Below are 9719 nucleotides of genomic sequence, written 5' to 3' on the forward strand. Positions count from 1 at the left end.
CATGCTACCCAAAAATTGAAGTGTATTTCTTGATGGGGTCCAAGATTAGCAGGATCGTTGGTTTAGTAAAAGGGTTCAAACGCGAGACTCAATTCCTAAGCAAACAACTAGACTAGAAGACCTTTGAGACAAAAAGCCATGATAGGATCTGCAAGATTTATTATTCAACTACTATTTCTCAAGATATATATGATAGGAATCATCAGATCTTCTCTCCAATCCCTATTGTTCAATCGACTCATGTTAGGGCTCCACTGAGACATGGCAGAAATAATAGAGGTCTTAATTATCGAAACAATTTCTAAGGTAAGGCTCTTGTTCAACCTACTAATCCTTGACCAATTTTTTATTCATTAGTTTTTCACAACACTCGGTATTATCATATTAGATTCACTCAAGGCAGCGCAAGGCAATGAAGCAAAAAACTTTCGATGATAGAACTCCACTTTCAGGTAACGATTTGATCCAGGAGCGCATGCCTAGTTAGGCAATGACTTTTAAGAAAAATACTAATCTATCTAACTAGGAATAATTACAAGCACAAAGGGAGAATATGAGGAGAGTAATGATATCATCCTAGGGGGTTAGCAGAATATTGCTTCGATCATTACAACCCCTCATTCCAAAAACCTTAGGGAAGAAGATTTTTAATCAATCAATATTTTATCCTTGTTAGAAGTTTTTTTGGGTACCAAATATTTATCCTCCTTTAGGAAATATCATGAGTGTGGGGAAACCTATGCGTGGCCCTGATACATCTCTTATCTGCAAAGGCATAGCTAGGGTCACCTTTTCAGAGGATCTTCTTAACACATAGGTGCATGATCTTAGAACTGGGACATTAATTCGTAAGTTATGGATACAAACTTTGCATTTTGACTCCCTTAATAATCTTTTCCTTGTGACATCATGATCTAGAATTTCTAAAAGTTTTTGCATTGATAAACCCATAGTGATTTTTTGAGTATTATTAGAATTTTCACAAGAGAGAAACGTGATTTTCTACATTAAACATTGGGTTTGCAATGGCTTGAGTTGCGTATTCAAGCTTGGACCCCAAATTTTTAGACTTCTCAATTTAATGATAGCTTTGTTCCATTCTGGCTATAATTACCCAATCTTCCCTTGGAATATAGAACATTAAGTGATTAAAATTATTACCAACCAAATTGGTATAAATTTATATTTGGATAACTTTTTGTTATTAGGATCATTCGTTCCCAGTTAGGGTATGTGTTATGCTTGATGCAAATGCTAATATCCCTAAGCAAATCAGATTAATCTTTGAACTGGGTTTTTATGAGAAGTCTATTCTCATTGAATCACCTAGAAATATCTTACAAAATTCTCATAGTGCAGGGCATCATCATACTGAAAATAAGTGCTCTGATAAGGTATGTTTTCCTTTATCAAGTCTTCCTCTCCAAGACAATGCAAACTTTTCCTAAGAAGTGGAGTTTAAGAATATAGGATCTATTTCTAGATAGATGGGATGATCTATTATAGATGTTATTATTCCAAATTAATATGAAATAATAGTGCCAAATTAGCAACCACCAATAGAAAACAACTAAAAGTAGATTGTAGAATCTCAATAGTAACCTTACAATCCCAAAAAGCCAAATGCTCCTTGTTTCTAGAATTAGGCTCTTCTTTTTCACATCATAGCAGTGAATATGCATATCATCTAAAGCAGTGTATAAAATTCATGAATTAGTGGGAGAAAACACAAGAGATCTCACAGGCACGTAGTGACCCTCCAAATTTTATAGAAATTTTCCGCGTGCCACATCAAAAATAGCAATTGTTCTATCCATTGTAGTACATGAAAGTCTTCTACCATCAGAGCTCCATGCAACAGCTAGAGAAAATCTTCCTCTAGACCTATTTGATGATTGTCTATTGGCACCCTCTCATCTAGGAATTGAAAGAGAAATATCAGTTTGCCATTTAGAAGTGTTCCATAGCTTCATAGAAGCTCTGCCTCATCCAGTAATAGCTAGTAGTTTGATTTCTAATCTAATAGCTAGAAGTGTTCCATAGCCTCATATATGTAACATGTTGTATTCTAATCTAGTTTTTAGGTTGATATTCTTTGCAAGCAACAATTGAGAGAAAAAATAGTCTTTTATGAAAATTACTATTTTGATTTACCAAGATTTTCTCGACAATTTTTTTGAGGGTACTAATTTTCTACTATGGTTTTCTCCTTATCTTATGTTAAATTGAAGATTGGTTATGGTTTCTTGGCATTCATGACTTTTTTGCAAAATTAAGAGGCAAGCAATGACATGTGGACTCTATCATTTCATGTAAAGTCATTAGTTAAATAAATGATATGGCAGGTGTGACGCAACTCTTTTTTTTTATATTGATTTATGCTTGTCTATCTTTGATAAGTAGTACTTTTGCTACTGTGATGAATTCTTTAACTTTTTCTCCTAGAAGCAGGTACATTACTAAGGTCCTTAGAAAGTGCATTTGTTGAGGGGCTATGTATTTAACTAGTATTTATAAAAAAGTGGTCCTTGGAAGCTAGGTAAGCAATCAAGGTGAAGCATATTAAGTGTTTGAAGTTTCACCTGTCTTAGTTGTTGATGAAGCTGAGCAAGATTTATGATTTATCATACACTGGCTTGACCTCTACAATGGGATGAGATTTTAGTCATTACTATTGTGATAAAGTTGAGTGAGATATATGGTCATTTATCTCTCATCTACTAGCCGGACCATTGTAAAGGGGCAGTGATGTAGGCATTATTATCATGATAAATATTAAAGTATCATACCAGTATATTCGGCTTTATTCTATGTTAACCAAAATTGTGGTTCTATCTATAGGCTTATTCCGTTGCAGATTGTATAAATCAAGGATATTCTTTTTTATTCTACATCTCAATTTTTATAGCCCTCATGATTTCAAAAAATATAACCAATAATACTATATGTGAGTTATTTGTCATGGGGATGTTTTTGGATGTGATTCCTTATGGTTAAGGTTTTTTTGAGGTGAATATTGTTGATTTAAAGATTTATAGGAATGATTTTTTTTATGCTACCTGAACAGTTTGTGTTACAATCTTGTATGAAGTATGTAAATTTGTCATCCCCTAGGATAGGCTTATCAACTCTATATACCACTACTACAAACTTTGACATTCTATATGTCATCTTTCCTTTTATCTACTAGTTGGGTATTTAATTTATAATTTAGTCCTTGCTCGTTTTGGAGTTTCTAGTTTCACAAGAAATGGAGAAATTGAATTTTGATGTACATCTTGGTTTGTTTTAATTTTTAATTTTTCATGTTCTCTTTTTTAGGCATTGTAATGAGTGACGAGGAGCTTGTTCATTTTGTGGAGCACATTGACAAGGATAACAATAGAATGGAGGGATTGTCTTCTTCTATATCCTCATGAAGTTACCATACAAAACATATATCAATATTGGGAAAGATTTTTCCCCATTGATATTGGGGAACAAGAACATTCATGCAACTAAATATTTTATTGATGGAGGAGTGGCTAGAGCCTAATCTCAAATGGCAACTGCTCCTCTTGATCGCCTAAAGGTAAAGTTGCAAGTGTAGACATCAAGTGCTCATGTTTCTCCATCTATGAAGGAGATATTTAGAGAAGGTGGTGTGTTGGGTTTTTTCTGAGGGAATGGGATCAGTGTTCTTAAAGTAGCACCAGAATCTACAATCAAATTTTATGCTTATGAAATGATGAAAAATCTTGTAGTAAGTGTAAGTGGGGAAGAGAATATTGTTACGTTTGGTTGCCTTTTTGCTGGTGGTACAGTTGGTGCTATTGCTCAGACTGTAATTTATCCAATGGATTTAGTGGAAAAATGCTTGCAAACATACACCAGTGAGGGCAAAAAAATTCCAAGGCTGTCAAAGATATTGAAGGACATATGGGTTCATGAAGGTCCTAGAGCATTCTACAGAGGGATTCTTCCATCAATTCTTGGGATAATACCATATGCAAGCATTGATCTTGCAGCCTATGAAACACTTAAAGATATGTTAGAAAAATATATACTCAAAGATATAGGTCAGAGCTATAACTTTTCTATGACTGCTTCAATGATACTACTAAGGACTGAATCCAATGCATGTTTTGCAAATCAATGTAGGAGAAACCTTTTTTTTGCATTTTATTGGAACTTTTATCTCACTAGTATAAATCATAGTTATCTGGGTAGAGATATAGGTATCAAAAGACAAGGACAGGGATGCCATTTAAGTTAGGGTATGTGATTAAGTACATTGGGATACAATAATATTATGTATAAATATGGTTACCATAAGTTTTGGGTGTGGGGACTGGGCTGCAGTCCATGTTCCTATAATGTAGTTTCCTAATAACTATAACTTTCCACTAAAACTACCATTTTATGTGATGCCTTGTTCTTAAAGTCTACAAATGCTTATAATTTGAGCTCTTTTTATCTTCTCAATTTCTCGTTGACATTCATTCCAACAAGTCTTTGATTCTTTTCTTATAACCAGTCTTATTGGAACAAAAAAGAAAAGTATGATAAAGGCAGAAAATGAATGAATTTTTGAAAAGAAGAAAATGTGGTATATTTTACAACTGGGAGTGATAAAGATGTTATCCTCTTGGGTGGTAATTGTAATGACATTTCTATATTTTTCTTGTGAAATAATAGAGATCTGGTGATACAACAGTAGCTGATCCTATTTGAAATCTATTTTGCTAATGTTACTACTCCTATCCCCCACTAACCACTTCTTGATTATCCTATGGTGGATGTGGTACCCCAAAAAATTTATTGCCATTTTATGAACTCCAATAAATGCTTGTCAAAGCTATATTGCTGCTACATTTTCTTTGTATCCGAGTTTGCACCTATTGTACTATAGGCATATTTGTAGCACCAAACCACTCATCTACAAGCATCAAAATGTCATTCTGTCGACCCCTTTTTGCGATCCAATTCCAATATTGAATGAATTCTATGATGTGGACTCCAGAAGAGATAAAAACACTTGATATGGCCTATTCACAATGAGCATTAGGATTACTCTACATCCCAACTATAATGCTCCCTTTCCTTGGATTTATTCTAAATGAACCTCAAGATAGAGACCATTGCTTTGCTTGAAAGATATCACAAAATGAAGTTTTCAAGTCACAAGCATGATTCCTTTGCTAAGCTTGCACCCAAGGGACAAAAGAAAGTTAAAGCCCTTATAGCTACCATTTCCATTTCTATTGCATTAGATCATAATAACTTTAGTTCAATTTAGGAGGTCAATGTCATGTATGAAAATAGTGCATATACAATTGTAAATTGTGTTTGTTGAGTGATATTCATTTTTGTCATTTTTGGGTTGGCCATATTTTTGAAGATATGACAGTTCAATTGTATTTGAGACTATCACGGTGAACCTTAGTTTTCCATTTTAGAAATAGGATTTTCATATTATTTAAATTCCTTTAATTTTATAAGGAAAGACTATGTAGCCCGAGGTGTTGAATCTCAATCAATGGTCTCGTCGAAGTTTCCTTAAACTTTATATATGTAAAAAATGCTAGATATCTTTTCCACAAGCATCTGCAACCTTCAAATTTTAAATTTATCATGAAAAATGATGAATTTAAATAATGATGACTTCAAAAACATTTATTTACAGCATTCCTTATACACAGGAAAGCGTAACCAATAAATCATATATTAGCATACTTCATGTTCAATACAAACTAAAATTTAATGGTTAACCATGCATATGGAATACTGAGTTTTGGGTTATTTTTATCCCTCATTGAGAAAACTATACATAGAACATCATCTATTTTAGAGTTGTACACATTAATATCAATAATTACTTAGCACCAATGCATAGTGCACATTAGCTGTCATATTAACATAGGATCCAATCCATGTTCAGACCACTTTTATCCACTAAAATTTAGTAAGTTTCGAATGCCAAGCTTCCATTAGTTACTCTACAATATCAAAATTCATCAAGCTACCAAATCAGTAAAGAATGACCAATGTGAGTCACCAATGGTCAGGATGTCTTCAACAATCAATATGTTTTTCATAGTCAAAGTTATATCAAAATGTTGTACACAAGGTGGTTTGTAAATTAGATGAGCACTCCTGGAGTAAAAAAAAAGAAGACATGTAGATTCTACCCCTCTTGGGGTGAGATATTCTTATCTGTAAGATTGTAGTAGCAAGAAGATCTACCAGATCACAACCTTCTTTTTCCTTTACTATCTGATTTACTTGGAGATGTTTCTATTGTTAATTGTTTAAGTCAACCACCATTGATAGGAGACATTTTTTTCTTTTATTTTTGTTTTCCTTTCTTGAAACTTAACATCAGGTTCTATATAGAATGTTATCCAAGGATGCCTCAAAGACTTCCTCTAGAGAAGGAGATTTTTCAAAATCCCTTGAAAGCATCCTTGACAATAAATCCTTTATAGGTCCATAAACTAATTTCTACTTTTTAGTTTGGAAATCTAGTTGTAAATGTTTTATAGCCTTAAATATCAGTTCAATAAATTCTCCCTAAAATGATAACAAACCAATCAAGAGGGCATGGAGGAGGTTACCAGCACCCCATACAACCACTTTTTCTAAAGATGTGTCATCCAATACTTCAAGAGAAAAATATGTTGGGATACCCACTACACCTAATAAATATTTACAAATTTCTACATGCACAGACAAACCAAAATCAACTAGTTTCAAGAATTTTTTACTCATTAAAAGAATGTTCTCAGGTGTTATATCCCTATGAATAATTCTCATTTCATGGAAGTATTTAATTGTTGCAACCAATTGTTTGAATAATTTTTTTTCTTAATGCTCTAAGTAGAATCCATTCTTAGAAATCGAGTCAAGTAAGTAGCCTCTAGAGAAGAACTCCATGACAAGATGCAAAGACTCTGCATCTTCATAAACAAAATGTAGTGTTACAATATTTGGATGGTCAAAAAGGTGTTACATAATTTCCACTTCCAACTAGACATTTTCCTCCTCTTTTTTGGGCAATGTCTTGCATGCCATCTCATCTCTAGTGGACTTGTTCTTGCATAATCTAACAACACCAAATTACCTTTTCTGAACTCTTGACCCATATAATGATCAGAATCAATCCTTTTCTTCCCACCAAGCTGACTGGCGGCATCAACGCAACATACTTTTCTCTTTAATAGCTAAATATCTTTTCCACGAGCATCTGCAAGATGAGTTACAACATTCATATTAATTGTATGCTTCAAAAAAGCATTTGATACTTCTAGGAACTAGTAACTTGAATTTTTGAAGAATATTTTCTAGACCCAAAATGACTAAGGTAAGTTACTAGTTGCATTGAAGTTGTAACTATAGAAGTAGTTTGGTAGATGCTTATTGCTTGAGCTTAGTGTGCTTAACTGATTCTATTAGATAGATAATGGTTGAGGACACAATAACAGACTCGAAATTATGAGAAAAAGGAGAAACATTGGTCTTTTTTTTTCAATGGGTACACTAGATATTGATTGATTTGGCAGCATTATGGTTTTTCTTACTACTACAAACTTGTGACAAATAATTCACAGGTAGGAAGTTTGTTATAAAACATTTATATTAGCTAGAGTTAAGTTCAATGCTGCTACATACCATAGAAATACTTTTGATCTTTGAGATGACTATAAATAGTTTGTTTCACAACAAAAATGTTGTCTAATAGTTACAACCTACTTAAATATATCTTAATATTATGTCATGCTCTTGTGAATTCTGCCACTTATCTATGTTTTGTTTTCAAATGGCATCCAAATTTAAATGACATATAAACTCCTTACACACAATTCATGTTCATTGTTTGAGTTAAGAGTAAAAATATTGGAAAATAAATCATAATAAGATATAATGCTTCCAAATTTTTAGAGTAATGTGTGTGTTATTAGACTTAATATATGTTTCAAAGGTGTTTTAAAGTAACCAAGTGTTTTATGCAGGTTGTGGGGCTAGGTTTTTTGGTAGAATTCAGTCAACTTTCAAGAGATGTAGATCTGACTCCAGTGCAGCCTTCTTCTGGTCATGGTGCTATAGGACAGAGAAGCAATTTCGATCTTGGTGCTATTGGTGATAATTTGGTTGGCTCAATTGGCAATTCTAGAGGAGCACACGATCACATTTACAATCTCTAGATACTTGATGCAACATACCACAAGCTTCCTCAATCCAAAGATTCAGAGTTCTTGAGGAGTTATGTACTTGTATGTAAGATTTCCTTTGTAGTAAAAAATGAAGCTTAAACATATTATTCATATGCATGATATTGAAGGTGGACATGATTATATTTTAGGTCTTTTTATTTAATTATGTTGTTTCATCATCTATGAAATGTGCAGAGATTGGCTACTATAACACCTACAAGCTTTCCTCAAATTCAATTTGAAAAGCCTACCTTTTGGGAGCACTTGGACACATATACTCTCCTTTTTTTTATTTTTACTACCAGCAAGTAGGGTACAATTCTACAAGATTAATACTCAATGCTTCTAAATCAACACAAGCTCTTTATATTAAATGTTATTTATCTAGTAAAGACACATCCTGGCTTGAAAACATGACAGAATACATATCAACAGTACTACAAAAGAATTGAAGAAATAGTCATGGAGGTACCATAGGAAATAAATACATGGTTCTAGAGATATGAGGAACTAAAAGTCACAACAGATGAATATGAACAAGGCACATATGTGTACTTTGATTTCAACATACTGCATGATGACTATAAACATGGCTGGTATGATATTTTTCAAGTTTTGTGCTTGGATAAATATGTGGGTTCTTGCTACTACCATGAATTAAAAATTCAGTGAGCTTCTTTGTAAGATTTTATTTACTGGATAAAAGACCATTAGGTGCGATTCCATAAATACTAAGCTAGTTGGTTGAGTAATAATCTCATTGAAAATGTTTTATCTTGCTTCTATGTTATCTTCGTAGCATCTGCATTAAGATGCCCTTATATTTATGTCTAATTCAAGTGTTGAAAAACCATGTTGTATTAGCTAAAAATTATCTTCTTCTTTTTTTTAATTTATTTGATTCTACAAGTTCATTCATTTCTAAATACTCCTAGTGCATTTTACATTAGGTGTAATGAACACTTTTAGCACCCACCTGAGCATAAGGAAGAGGAAATATTTGATCCTTTGGCACCTCCATATGTTAAAAAGTGAGTATTTCAATTGATTGTGTCTTGTAGCTTTTAATAGATGTGATTTTTTAATGGGGTTTGATGTTTTTATTTAATGCAAAGGTCTATTAAGTTAGCACAAGAAACAATACTTGTGTGTGGCCAAAGTGCTCCAAAATATATTTTATAAGAGTTTGTCACTACAATAATTTAGAGAAGTGTAATTGACATGAAATATAATTTTAAAATGATTGAACAAAATAATTTAAAATTGTAGAATTGTTATTGATAAAAATTTAGATTATTGTTTTTCATAATAACTAAAATTTGTGTTCTTTGAGAAGAGTATATCATATTATAGTGACCATGATCATGATAGATCTAATGTTGGGAATACAACTTTGTCAATTTTTTGCATTATCCTTTAAAGGGTACTAGCTCAATGGAAGAGAACCTACTTTATAAGTAGAAGGATGGTGGTTCAATTCCATCATGCTCTAATATGACTAAATTAATGATTAAATAAACTACCAAA

At 32.7% G+C, this 9719-nt stretch overlaps 1 pseudogene; it reads left to right on the forward strand.

The window, feature by feature from the left end:
- The first annotated feature begins 261 nt into the window (after positions 1-261).
- Positions 262-8183, forward strand: LOC149532675 (calcium-dependent mitochondrial ATP-magnesium/phosphate carrier protein 2-like; annotated as a pseudogene).
- Positions 8184-9719: the final 1536 nt, after the last annotated feature.

The sequence above is a fragment of the Cupressus sempervirens genome, chromosome 10, assembly GCF_028749045.1.
Source record: "Cupressus sempervirens isolate cs-2001-9-10 chromosome 10, ASM2874904v1, whole genome shotgun sequence".
Classification (NCBI taxonomy): domain Eukaryota; kingdom Viridiplantae; phylum Streptophyta; class Pinopsida; order Cupressales; family Cupressaceae; genus Cupressus; species Cupressus sempervirens.